The following is a 14859-nucleotide window of genomic DNA, read 5'->3' as shown; positions in this document are numbered from 1 at the left end:
CAAAATCCATATTTTATTAAGGAAATGGATAATTTCCATTTCTAATCATTAAAATAAAATTTAAAAAAAAGGGTAGTTGGTTGAGCCTTTAAGACCTATAAAATTCCAGTTTCCTAGCAAGTTTGATCTCTTGTTTCTATTAATGTTATTAACATTTGTTATATAAATAAAGACATTCTTGTCAGAAGAAAGTTTGAAGAATACTGTATTGTTTTGTTTCATTTATTTTTCATTTTTATTTTAAAAAATATTTTATTTATTATTTTATGTGTATGCGTGTATTGTCTGCATGTAGGTAAGTGCACCCATGTGGTGCAATGCCCGTGGAGGACAGAAGAGGCTGTCAGAACCCTGGAACTGGAGTTACAGACGGGTGTTAGCTGCCATGTGGGTGCTGGGATTCGAACCCGGGTCTTCTGCAAGAGCAACCAGTGTTCTTAACCACTGAGGTATCTCTCCAGCCCCCTGCCCCATTTATTTATTTTTTTAAACTAAAGTTGGTATGATGACAATATAATAAAACAGATGAAGTCATTATCCGCAGATAAAAACTACTAGTGTTAGAACTAGCCACTCCATGAAGTTACAGCTATAAGGTCTAACTTATCCAAAGACAAACCAAACATTAGAAAACGATAGATTTGTTTACATGTTCCAAATATAAACAAAATAGTTCACAGAGTACAGACAAAGGTAAATACAGGGGGAAACGTAGTCAATCTCATTTTTATGTTAATATTTGTTGCCTTAATCTGTTATATTTACTCCATTAGGCCAATCAACACTCTTGGTCATTTTAAGTATGGTCATCCTATTAGATGTCACATACAAATGTTATGTCAGACACAGAGGACAAAAGAAAAGTAAGATCCAGATCAGGCTGGCTGATAGTTTTGATAGGATCCAGGTGTTTCTTTCTTATTGGCTCTACCAGCTAGCTATTCCTCTCTCCTGAAGACTGCTCTCTCACCTACAAGTAAGCCTCGTCTACATCAGAGTCTAGGAATGAGCCTTCCTAGGACGACCTGGGAATAAATAATATGTGGTCCCTGCATGCACAAGATGTGACGCTTGGCCAACAGGGGGAACTGTGAAAGAAAAGTTCCCCAAAAGAACTCCTGCACCTTGAACTAAACTTCCAGCAAGGCTCACCAACTGATTATCACCTCTGGAGGTTGTTCAGAGTTTTGAATGTTGCTGGTCCAGAGCCTAATTACCATTTATCTCGGACCCTATTTAGCCCCCTAAACAGCCGCTCCTTGCCCACCTGTGTTTCTGAGCGAACATCCTGTGACTAACAGATAAAAAACCTTTTAGAATGTATTATCCTAGCAGACTACCTGGTCTCACCAATCAAAAGGCCAAGAATGCCATCAGATAGCATCTGAGACCTATAGTAAAAAACCCCTTGCTTTGCTGTGACCCACCTACTGAATGTATACACGAATGTATTTGAAAAGTGTCTTGATTTATGACTTTTCTTTGTTCTGTTACTATAAAAATGTGAGGCAGCCGGGTGTGGTGGTGCACGCTTTTAATCCGAGTACTCGGGAGGCAGAGGCAAAGGGATCTCTGTGAGTTCAAGGCCAGCCTGGTCTCCATAGTGAATCCAGGACAGCTGGGGCTACAGGGAGACCCTGTCTCAAAAAGACCAAAAAAAAAAAAAAAAAAAAAAAAAAAAGATGAGGGAACTGTTACCATGCCAGAACATGGAATTTGGGGTAACCCGAATCTGTGTTTCCAGGCCATGGTCACTCATATTTGGCTCCAGAATAAACTATATCTTATCCTCTTTGAGGTGAGAGTTATCCTCTGCGTCGACAAACTCTAGTAACACTAAGGCAGTCCCAAAAGCTAAGTGTTTTAACTCACGCAGAATTTCCCAGTGTCCTACTTGTCTGGATTTGTACTCCATGTTGACTAGGTTTCTGAAAATATCTGCTTCTCCAAATATTGTTGCAGTAATACTTCCATCTCAAGACTGGATAGATCATCTGTTTAGTTAACTTAATCCCTCACTGTGCCTGGATCTTAAATTGCCCATGAATTACTCAGTAGTAACAGAATAAAGCTTCTCATTAATTCTAATGGAGAAACACAACTTTGCAAAGTGACCACTCCTTTTCCCGTGGGTTCCATGGTGGGGCTTTGTTCTTGGCAGGGGCTGACTGAGGGGTCAGCCACTTGTGGTCTTGGAGACTCTGCTGACCTTGGACAGTGTCAGGCTCTGGGACCTGGGAACTTTTCTGGATGTCCTGGGAGGAAAAGGTCTGTTCTGTGCCTCTGTGCCTCTGTGTCTCCAGCTTATCTTGCCTGGTGTGGCATGGTGTGGCTTCCCTGGGATCCAGATTCAGTTCTGCTGAATAATATTGTTTGCTGCTGCTGCTCTCCTCCCTGCTGTGACCCGTTTCCTCCCTGCTTGCTTCATAATACCTCTCACTTTCCTGAGGTCAGTTCTGGGCTGCTTGGGTGGGAATTTCACTAGCAGAAAGCACCAAAACAGCCTTTTCATTAAAAAGTTCTTAAACACAGTCTAAGGGCCTGAAGTTTAAAACTCGATGCAGTCAGAGGTTGACCACAGATTCTTGTTGCTATGAATGTAGAGTTTCACCTGTTCTTCTGAGAGGTAGAGATAGAGACAGAGACAGAGGCAGACAGAGACAAGACAGAAAGAGATACACAGAAATGATATTAATGCCCAAGAATAATATCCAAGTTTTATACTTGTCCTAGTTTGTTTCTCCATTGCTGTGACAAAGTACTCTTACCAATACCAACTTGGGGAGGAAAGGGTTTATTTTATCTTACATCTCCTGGATCACAGTTCATGAGGGAACACAAGGTACAAACTCAGGGCAGGAACCTGGAGGCAGGAGCTGGAGCACAGACCATGGAGGAACGCTGCTTACTGGCTTGCTACCCTGGACCCTGCTCAGCTTACTTTCTTAGGCAACATAGGTCCCACCTGCCCAGGGATGGCACCACCCAGTGGGCTGGGCCCTCCCATATCACTCAACAATCAAGAAGGTGTCCCACAGACATAGCCACAGGCCAGTTCTATGGAGGCAATTGCCCAATTGAGGCTCCTCAAGCCAGGTGTGTCATGTTGACACTAAAGCTATCCAGCACAGGACTTTATTTGTATTATTCACTCCTTCACTCACTCATTTATTCATTTTTTGATCCTCTCTCTAACTTGGTTCAAAGTAAATATTTTCTGAGAATTATTATTTCCGCTGGGCATGGTGGCACACCCCTTCAATCACAGCACTCAGGAGGCAGAGGCAGGCAGATCTCTGTGAGTTCAAGGCCAGCCTGGTCTACATAGTGAGTTCCAGGCCAAGTGAGGCTACAGGGAGACCCTGTTTCAACACCTCCCCCAAAAGAATTATTATTCTGGCCACTAAAACACAGCCAGAACCGATGGTCAGGTGCGTTAGAATTCAGGATGAGAAGGCGACATGATAAAGAGGGGCACACAACCTCCTCTCAGGAATGGAAGTTGGGGTCATTGGGGTTGGAGGAGGTCTAAGATTTATAAGTGGACTCAGAAAGTTCCAGAAAGGGGGTTGTCTCTTTCTGGAGTCCCAGAAGGTGGGGTGTCCCTTCCTGGGTGGTGGTGTGCTCCTTCCTGGGATCTTGGAAGGAGAGATGGGAAGTTCTGACAGGGGAACCAGGTATCTTCTGTGAGGTGGTAAGGAACCAGATCTGCAAGGAAGCTCATAAGAAACCAGATGCCTTTTGCTAGGGGCCATGTGTTCTGAGATAGATGTATCTCACTCCTAGAGTGAGGAGGCAGGTCGGGGCGGGGAAATGGTCAGTTCGTTCAGTCACTTGTCAGGCTGATTTTCTTTCAAGGTGGTCCACAGTGTAGCTGTAATGATTGACAAAGGTGAAACACTTGTGAACCTGATGGCAGATGGCAGCTGCTTCAGACTCCATCTATGAGCTCCTCTACTGCCAATGGATCCCACAGACCTCCTCACAACCCATCATTAAGGTTCATGCTGGCACAGCAAGGGGGTGCCCTCTGGACCATGCTTCAGCCTACCCTCTCCTTACACCCACCATCTCTGCTACATTGGAGCCCTCTATCCTTTACCAATTATTGCATATTTTGATTATCACTTCCTCAAAAAAATACCTAGTCCAGAGCATATAGTTATTCAGTCAATGTTAGTTTTGGAACTAAGCCATGATTTGGGAACTGACATTCAAGAAATCTTTGAAGAGTAAGAAGAGCACGAATTCAGTTGCTATGGTCACACATATTTCTCACAAGGAAGAACTTTGGGACAACTTAAGCGATTTCAATACAGAGCCAGTTATCTTGGTAAGGTACACGTTCTGTCCCATCCCTAGATATAATCTTGAATGATCTTCAAGGCTCCTTCCCGGCAAATGACGTGCAAAAACCAGTAAGCATTGTGAAATCTCACACAAAAGTACGTGACCCATGGTACGTAGAGGTAAGTAAGGAAAGCACTTAGGTGCTTTAATAAGGACTCCACTGGTCCTGGGTTTAGAAATGTGGTGGCTGTGGGAGCCAATGGGATACAGCAGAAGTCTGTAATTACGAGTGTTTACCAGAAACATGGCTCATGCATAGCAACCAGAAGATTGTGGGATGAGATGACAAATGTGTGTGGACTATCAGGATGTTAAGGAGGGAAAGTGGGTTGATGTGGGGAATAAGCAGTTGAATTTCAGAAACACAGAGACAGCAATAAGGGGAGGGTTTCTTTTCTGGGCCTTAACTGAAATGGAGTGAATTCTTGGCTTCCTGAGGCTCACTGGACAGCCATTACTAAGGGTTACTCAGGGCTGTGACTCCCTCACTCACTCACACTTTGTCTTACTTAGAGCTTGGAGTCTGGTTGAAGTATATTTTGCAACCCTTGGTTAGCCCTCCGAAGAGGGTGGCAGGCTAGAACCACCAGGAGTGAAGAATGTAGAAGCTAGGAAATGGGCACAGAGAGCTGGTCAGAGCGACTTAAGATCTCAGTAGAATATCAACATGGCTCCTGCATGGGACCCTGGCGAGTTAGCTAACAAGCGCACCTTAGTTTTTTTTCTTCTATAGATATGGAAAAAAATAATACCCTTATGTGCTTCTTAGCAATTAAGTTATATGAGTTGCCTTCATAAGTCTCAATGATGGGTTTTATAGGAGACTTAGAAGCAGTGACTCTGGACAAGGGCAACAGGCACAGAGACTCAGCCATAAGACTTCTGGCAATCCACAGGCTGTATGAGCAACTTTGCTGGGCTGTGTACCTTTGTTATGTTAAAAAAATTAAACCTTATGAAAATTGAAAAAAAATCTATCAGAATAATTAACCCATATACATTGGCTTCCTAAATTAACCAGCTCTTAGTGTCTGGTTTATCTCTCTCTCTCTCTAGCCAAACCTGGCAGCCTGAGTTGGATCCTCAGAATCCACATGGTGGAAGGAAGAGAACTGACTCCTGAAAGCTGTCCTCTGACCGCCACATGCACACTTCAGTATGGACACACACACGCGCGCACACACACACACGCACACACACACACACACACACATACTACTCTTTCATAAATCATCTTAAACTAGTATGCTGGCACTGTTACCTGTTTCCTGAGTTGGAGTTGAGTTCCCTGTTTCATGATCACAAAGGATACTGAGTAAGGACAAGGGGGACAAGCAAGGTTCCATTGAAAAGTAGATGAACAGGTCTCTGCATGGGGAGAGGTCCCAAAAATGAGTTGCCCAAAAGTGTTTTGGAATGAAGCTTTTTATATCCTGAGAATGAGCCAACTTGGTCTCACACATTTGTAAATTAGGCATCTAGCAGGGATGACTCTGACTGGTTAATTTGAGTGTAAGTGGGGAATTCTGATTGGTTGATGGGTCCAGTGAAAAGGAGAGGGGGTGTCTTCCAAAAAGCCACAAGAGGATTCCAGGGGAGGGGAAGAACCAGGGGAGTAAAAAGAACAAAGTAGATGTTTTGATGACTCAGGAACTTTTGCATTTTAGAACCTTAGCCTGCAGTATAAACTTCACTGTGAACCACTGTTCACCAGGCATCTTATTTCCCTTGGGTTACAGACCCTAACTGGCGCTGCCTCCTAAGTCCTATCAGCATCATGACACTTCACCTTCATATAATCCCAAATAATACATTTCTACTAAGCAAAGGCATTTTCATCTTTCTGTTTAGCAACCACAGTTGCTACTTCTAAGAAACATTAATGTGGTGGTACTCAGAGTCAAGGATCAACTTTCCCAAACAGTTTAAGGAATGCCACTTAAACTGAAAGTCAAGATGTGCCTCCTTAGTGGGCTTCAGATGCCTTTCTCACTTGATCTCTGAAGTGTCCAGGCAGATGTTTTAATGAAACCTTCCATGGAGTCCTGTCACTGGATCCTTGTTGGTTTGTGTTTCTGAGCCAGCTCATCTATCCCTCGTCTTGTGAGTTATAGAGCTGGTTTTGATGCTGGGGATGGAGGACACTGCTAGATGTTTGGAGTAAGTGCTTAAAGAAAAGGAGCAGATCTTTGTACACAGTTGAAGTCAAACGTCACTGACATGCCTCTGAAGGACTCCAGGCTCATTCAGAGCCCACCCACCACCATTTTACCCTGTTTACTGCAGAATCAGTCACTTGCTGTCTACTGCCCTGGGTCATTTCTGAAATGCAAAGTAGGAAACATGGGTGATTGATTCACTTATCCTTGGCACTGATGCTACGGGCTTACTCTCTAGTCATCAGAAAGAAAGTGCAGACTGAAAACAGCTTGTTCTTCCTGTCTTGGGTGTCTGTGAGTATCTGTGAGGAAATTCTCACTCTTCCACTGCCCCATAATAGACTGACACCGTTGGCCATAAATTGAGTTAGAAACTTCGATTTATGAAATACTGGGTGGGTGGGATAGATAGAAAATGAAAATGGGCTATCATTGCTACAAGCCTTCCCAGAATCCAACACTTAGACAGTTTTTCCTCCCCTCTCCTCCCCTGCCTCCCCCGACTTCTTCCCTTCTTTGACAGCATCCAAGCAAGGCTGGCTTGGAACTGAACTCATGTTCCTTCTGTTTTAGCCTCTCAAACACTGAGACTACAGTGTGTGCACCACACCTGGATAGGTCCTTTCATTTCTCCAATAATCTATAACTCTCGAGATAGAGAATGAGGCAATGAAGGCCCAGAGGAAGAAGTGATTTTCCTACCACCACCCAGCTTGCTGGCAGGTACACCTGGGGTGTGGCCTGTCTCCGGCATCCAGCCCTGGGTTTAATTATGGCCATCTGCTGCGATGAAATCATTACATTTTGTGTTTAGATGCTTGAGGAAACAGATGTGAAATACCTAGATGCTGTGGAAGAAGGAAAGACGATCCATTCTGTTCTGTGATCTCTTTGTCCGTCTTGAGGTCTGGCAAATGTACCTTCCTTCTCTAGTGCAGTACAGAAGCTTTGTGAAAACTCCCTTCTTGTCTGATAAGGTCATATTTTTTTGACCTTCAGAATTTGAGTTAAGATAAGATGTGTTAGTGACTTTTTCTTGGGTTGTTACAATGGAGTCTTTGTCTTTTATGCTGTGCACTGAATCACTTTTGGAACTATATCCTGTTTTACAAGCATTTTCCTTCTAAAGTAGTTTTGCAAAAGGCTCTCTCTTCCTCCTCCAGAGTCATATAAATACCCTGGCAATTACCAGGTGTCTGACTTCACCTGTTCATTACGGAGGGAGTTTTCAGAAGTTCCAATTATATATCAAATTCATGGCCTACATTGTACTTTGAGCTTAAAAATAGAATTTAAGGTAATTTTTCTCAGCCCAGTTACAAATATTGCTATGGTATTAAATTTCTTTTGTAATACAAGTATGCTTTTCAAATTATCTCTTCTTTTTTGCTTTATTTTTATTTCTTCTCTCTTTTAAAAAATATTAAAAAAATTTTTGTGTGTATGAGTGTATTGTCTGCATGTACATAAGCCCATCCGTGCCGTGCAATGCCCTCGGAGGTCAGAAGAGGGCATCGGATCACCTGGAACTGCAGTTAGGAATGGTTGTTAGCCACCATGTGGGTGCTGGGAAATGAACCCAGGCCCTCTGCAAGAGCAGTCAGTGCTCTTACCACTGAGCCATCTCTCCAGCCCCCAATATTTCTTCTTTTTAAAAATAAAGTGCCATCATTACTCCTGAAAAACAGAAGAAAGGAAAGGAAGGAAGGAAAATAAAACTTACCTTTTGCTATCTGCAGTTATAGTTCAGTTTTGATCAACCGTCTGGGTTAGGAAAAGCTCAAGATCTTTAAAAATATTATTTACTTAGTGTATGTGTGTGGGTACACATATGCCACAGCATGCCTGTGGAGGCCAGAAGGCAACTTATGAGAGTCACTTCTCCCCTTCCAGATGGTCCCAAGGATCAAACTCAGGTTGACATTGTCAGGCTTGATGGCAAGTGCCCTTAACCTTCTGAGCCATCTCACTGGCCCCCCTCAAACTCTTTTCAGTGTTTATGAAACAATGTAGGAAGGGAGGGTCAGCAAGATCCACATTTGTATGAACTAGTAACAAAGCAAACAAAAAGGAAACTCTCAAGCTACTTTAAATAGCGAAGAAATGATTGGCTCACAGAGGGAAAAATGTAAGCTGGGTGTGTTGCTCCAGAGAACCGACTGGTCAGGACCAGCGCTTTCCATCTCAGCTTTCTGCCAATGACAGTGTAACTCTTGCTGTAAAGCTGGCTGTTCTTACATAGATGTGTCAGCAGTTTGAGCTACAGGAGTCCTTGTTGGAGTTTAGGCACAAAGAGAGCATTCCACCTGTGGTTCTCTCTAGTTTCAGGAAGGTTTCCTGGAAGACGCCCCTCCGCCCCAGAACAAGATTCCTAATAGCTCATGAACCCAAATGAATCTCATGTCCATTTCCTGTCAAAACTACTTTCTGTCACAAGAGGACACACTTAGACCCAGGATCTTAGCTTGTCCCTCAGGAGCAAATTCTGAGACAACTTGGGCACAGAAACTTCACTGGAGGGTGAATGGCACTCAGTGTTTGGGGCAGGGGGTGGGGGATGGGGTGGTGGAGGAAGTAGGAATGAACAAAGAAGTTAAACAAGACTGGGCCTATTTGGCAGGGAACTCTGGAGCTGAGACAGCATCTCAGGACTGGCCTTCACGAATTTATAATTGCTCCAGCTTTACCTCTCCACTTTACCATGATCTGTCACTGATGGGAGCTGACTGTAAGGGTACATGTGGCCTTGGGCAAGGTGGCTTTCTCTGGGCTGCCTTTCCAGGCAGTGCCTATAGAGACACTCAGCCGAGTTTTCGGTTTCCAACTCTCCCAGCAGGGGATGGGGTGTGTGGATAATCTGGGCAGCACTGGACAGCACGACAAATGGCTTCTCTTCTACCTCCTGAACCATTTGCATGCACTTTCTTTGTGTGTGTGCTAGGAATAGCTTCTGTGGGGTGCTACAGTCTTTGTGTCTGCTACCTGCAGAGGGAAATTAACAGCATAAACGGCAGCCTAAACTTTGAGGACTGAGAGTGAAATGAAGTCAAGCTGACACCGAGTGGCTGGTTAGTGTCTTCAAAGGTCAGTGCTGCTGTCCTCATCTCACCAGTAGGTAGGCTGACTGTGGAAGACACTCGGAGTGGTGTCCTTGCAACTTGCAATGAGTTTGCAACATATATATATATATATATATATATATATATATATATATATATATATATATATAATTTCAAGATGGTTAAAACCCAGAAGTAAGCAATGTGGAGCCAGAGACATCTGATCTGGCTAAAGGAACAGAAAAGGGAACTCTTAAAGCTTGGAGAGAGTGAGGGAATCTCCTGTTTTTGTTTCTTCCCTTCCTTTTTTTTAAACTTTTTTTTTTTTTTAACCTATCTGTAAAGCCTAATAAATGAGTGGCCAGAAACTATAGATATTGGTGCAGCAATGGCACTTTTATCTTGAGGGTAGTCAATAGCTGTCTAATTGGATGTAAGGCCCAATCAATGGGAGGGAACTTAAGTGTGGTATTGTAAACATAGACAAATATACATGGCTATGATTCTAGCCATGGTCATATATCCTAGAGAAAAATCTACTTTTGCCACACCCCTAGACCAGTGTAATTTCTAACTGTACTCTAAATATGCATCCTCACATTTACAGACAACGTACCTTTCACCACTCATCTTTTTGCAGCTTCTTTTTGCAGCAGATGGAGACTAATACAGAGTTCTACAACTGGTCAAATGCACAGAATAAGAGTCTGTGAGATGCTTAGCCCTAGGCGACACATGTTCAGTGCAACCTCTACACATAAGATGAATACATCTTTCAGCTATCACCAGAGAGGTTGCCTTCTGCAGCAGATAGTGATTAACACAGAAACCCACAACTGGCCAATGTTCAGAGAACAAGATCCTGCAAAGTACTCTTTCCTTGATGGACTCCTATTTCAAACTTCTGCCTCTCAAGACTCAGGGATCATTGCAGAAGAGGGGCAGAAAGATCGTAAGAGCTAGAGGTGGTGGATGACCACAAGGAAACAGTTTTCTAGAAAGCTGTCAGCTATACAAACGAACTCACAGCAATGGTGACAGCATGCATAAGTCCTATGTAAGCTCAAACCAGACAAAATCCCAGCATAGATGTGGGGAAGTGGGTGAGAAATTCCGACCCAACCTAAGGAACTTTTGGCAACTGATGGCTTCTGGGAGAGGGAAAGACAGCCTCTTATAAGGGACTCTTGGCAGGTTGACCAGGTGCCAGTGGATGGACCCAGACTGAGGGACATGTGGGTACACAAATCAGATTCTATAGGCCATATTTTATATATAGTGAAGTAAATTGAATTGGGTCAGGGAGTGGTGGGGAGAGATGCAGAAGGGGGAGGAAATCTAAATACCATAAAATTATATTATATGAAAACTGCAAAAATTTTAATAAAAATTTTTTCAAATAATTTTTTTGATTTATTTATTTTATTTTTATGTGCATGAGCATTTTGTCTGTCTGTTTGTGTGTCTGTATGTACATGCACTCATGTTGTTCAATGCCCATGGAAGCCAGAAGGGGGCATCTTATCCCCTGGAATTGGAGTTATGGTTGTTAGCTGCCATGTGAGTGCTGGGAACTGAACCCAGGTCCTTTGCAAGAGCAGCCAGGTCCTCTGCAAGAGCAGCCAGTGCTCTTAACTGCTGAGCCAACGTCCACTCCTCTTTTATCCATCCTTTTTCCTCCCAGGCCTCAGGTAGAGGCTCACCATGGGAACAGAGGCTACAGCAGCAAAACTGCAGGAGCCAGAACTTGGAGGGAGGGGACTTCATTTTTCATTTGGCTGAGCTGCAGCTCCCAGCGAGTCCTGCCCTCTTAAGACTTCCTCCTTTCTTCCCTTGCTCCTCATTCAGGCTCCATATGTGGCTTAGTTTTGCCTAGGACTCAGGTGAAGGGGAGAGGTGAAGACCTAGTGAAGCCCAAGGTACTGGGAGAACAGTAGGGAGGGAAGAGCCCAGGAGACAGAGCCATAGCCCGGTAATGACTGTTTATGAACCTCTGACCTGAACTACAACCTGTGCATGAGTGATCTGTTCCAAATTGCATTCCAAGGATTATGAAGGCTGAGAAAAACTGGGTATGGTTTGCTCATCTGCCATTCCAGCACTTGGAAAGCTGAACCAGGAGAATCATGAATTCCAGACCAGTCTGGGCTACATAGTGAATCACCATGAAAAGAAAACAAGAAAGAACTGAATTAACAGGCTAACAGATGACGGTCTTCCCTGGGAATAGGCTGGGCCCCTGGTGAATGCTCATAGGACAGACCTGAGTAGCCCAAAAAGGCTTTGAAAACTGAAGTGACAGTAGCCATAACCCACAGAAAGTGGATTTAAACTTGTGAGTTAAACTTAATCAAACAAGTACCTGCTTCAAAAAAAAAAATGTCCACTCAGAATATTTAAACAAGACCCAAACTTCATAAAGTAATTTTCAAGATATCTAGGACACAGTTCAGAATTGTTCAGCGTATAGAAGAATAAAATGCTCTTAACTTGCAGGAAAAGATCAATGATGTCAACAACAAGATGACATAGATGTTGGCATTACATGACAAGGACTTTGACACAGCTGTTATAAAAATGTTCAAAGGAGCAATCCTGAGCACTTTTCAAAACTAAGATAAAACAGAAATAGAAACCTTGGGGAAGAACCCATGGATATTTCAGGATAGAAAAACAATAACCACAATTAAAATTTCCTGAAAGACTTGAAAACAAAATGAAGAACAGAGAGGGAAAAAGTGAATCAAATGATGGGTGAGAAGAAATCACTCTTGGCACCTTTGCCTAATATCAGGTGGCTGAAATTGCGTGTACTCAGGTTTGGATCTTCAATGATGTTCCATTGATCTATGTGTCTGTTTCTGTGCCGGTACCATGCTGTTTTTATGACTATGGCTCTGTAGTATACTTTGAGATCTGGTATAATAATGCCCCCAGCGTTGCTCTTTGTGCTCAGGGTTGCTTTGGCTATCAGGGGTTTTTGTGCCTTCATATGAATATAAGGATGCATTTTTCTAATTCTGTGAAGTATGTTATGGGGATTTTGATTGGGATTGCATTGAATCTATATATTGCTTTTGGTAGGATGGTCATTTAAACAATATTAATTATTCCAATCCATGAACATGGGAGGTCCTTCCATCTTCTGGTGCCTTCCTCAATCTCTTTCTTTAATGACTTATATTTTTCATTGTAGAGGTCTTTGGTGTCTTTAGTCAGGTTTATTCCAAGATATTTTAATTTTTTGCAGCAATTGTGAATGGGAGCATTTCCCTGTAGTCTTCCTCCAATTGCTTGTTATTGGTATATAGAAAGGCTACTGATTTTTGTAGATTGATTTTATAACCTGCCACTATACTGAAAGTGTTGATCAGTTCCAGGAGTTTTCTGGTGGAACTTTTGGGATCTCTTAGCTATAGTATCTTATCATCTGCAAAAAGTGATAGTTTGAACTCTACTTTTCCAATTAGTACTCCTTTAATTTCCTTCTCCTGTCTTATTGCTCTAGCAAGAGTTTCAAGCACTATGTTGAAAAGGAGTGGAGATAGTGGACATCCTTGTCTGGTTCAGGATTTTAATGGGAAAGCTTCCAGTTATTGGCTGTGGGTTTGTTGTATGTAGCTTTCATTATGTTGAGGTATGTTCCATCCAGTCCAATTCCCTCTAGGACCGTGAACATAAATGCAGGCTGAATTTTGTCAAAAGCCTTTTCTGTATCCATTGAGATGACAATGTGTTTTTTCTCTTTGAGTCCATTTATATGATTAATGATGTTTATTGACTTACGTATATTGAACCATCCCTGCATCTCTGGGATAAAGCCTACTTGATCATGGTGAATGATCTTTTTGATGTGTGTCTGTATGTGGTTTTCAAGTATTTTGTTGAGAATTTTTGCATCCATGTTCATTAAGGATCTGTGTCTATAGTTTTCTTTTTTGGTTGTGTCTTTTTTGGTAGGTAATATTAAAGTGATGCTGGCTTCATAGAAGGAATTTGGAAGCTCTCCTTCCTCTATTTTCATTTTGAATAATTTAAGTAGTATTGGTTGGAGGTCTTCTCTAAACGTCTGGTAGAATTCTGCCATAAATCCATCTGGGCCTGGGCTTTTTTTAGTTGGGAGGCTTCGTATTACTGTTTCAATTTCCTTATATGTTATGGGTCTGTTTAAACTGTTGATCTCTTCTTGGTTTAACTTTGGTGGTTCCCATGATTTCAGATATCCATCCATTTCTTTTAGACTTTCAGATTTAGTAGCGCATAGGCTTTGAAAGTATTCCCTTATAATGGTCTGGAATTTTTGGATGTCTGTTGTGATGTTTCCCCTTTCATCTCTGATTTTGTTGATTTGGATTTGCTCTTTCTTTCTTTTGGTTAATTGGGCTAAGGGTCTGTCTATCTTGTTTAGCTTTTCAAAGAACCAGCTCTTAGATTCATTGATTCTTTGTATTTTTTTTTTTTTTGTTTCTATTTCATTAAGAAAGACAGCATCTTCAACAAATGGTGCTGGCAAAACTGGATCTCCACCTGTAGAAGAATGAAACTAGATCCTTATCTTTCGCCTTGCACAAAAGTCAACTCCAAATGGATCAAAGACCTCAATGTGAAACTGGAAACCCTGAAACTATTAGAAGAAAATATTGGTGCTTACAGGCTATAGGTGTAGGAAAGGATTTTCTAAATCAGACAGAAGTTGTTCAGCAAATCAATAAGTGGGACCTCATTAAATTAAAAAGCTTCTGTACAGCAAAATAAATTAAAAAAGTGAAGAGAAAACCCACAGAATGGGAAAAAAATCTTCACCAGTGACACATCTGACAGAGGTTTAACATCCAGAATATATAAAGAACTCAAAAAACAAAGAATCGAGAAACCAAATGACCCAATTAAAAGATGGGCTAAAGATCTAAACAGAGAGTTCTCAAAGGAATAAATAAAGATGGCTAAGAAACATCTCAAAAAGTGTTCAACATCATTAGTAATTAGGGAAATGCAAATTAAAAACACTCTAAGGTGTCACCTTAGTGCAATCAGACTGGCTAGGATCAAGAGAACAAATGATACCAAATGCTGGCAAGGATGTGGAGAAAGGGGAATGCTCACTCACTGCTGGTGGGATTGCAAACTCATGCAGCCTCTATGGAAAACAGTGTGGCGAACTCTAAAAAAAACTAAAAATGAACCTACCATATGACCCAGTTATACCACTCATTGGCATATACCCAAAGGACTCAACCTACTGTAGAGACACTTGTACATCCATGTTTGTTGCTGCTCTTTTCACAATAGCT

The sequence above is a fragment of the Nannospalax galili genome, unplaced genomic scaffold (genome assembly GCF_000622305.1).
Source record: "Nannospalax galili isolate Female #2095 unplaced genomic scaffold, S.galili_v1.0 scaffold195, whole genome shotgun sequence".
In the NCBI taxonomy this organism is placed as follows: Eukaryota; Metazoa; Chordata; class Mammalia; order Rodentia; family Spalacidae; genus Nannospalax; species Nannospalax galili.
This window is presented reverse-complemented; position numbering follows the sequence as displayed.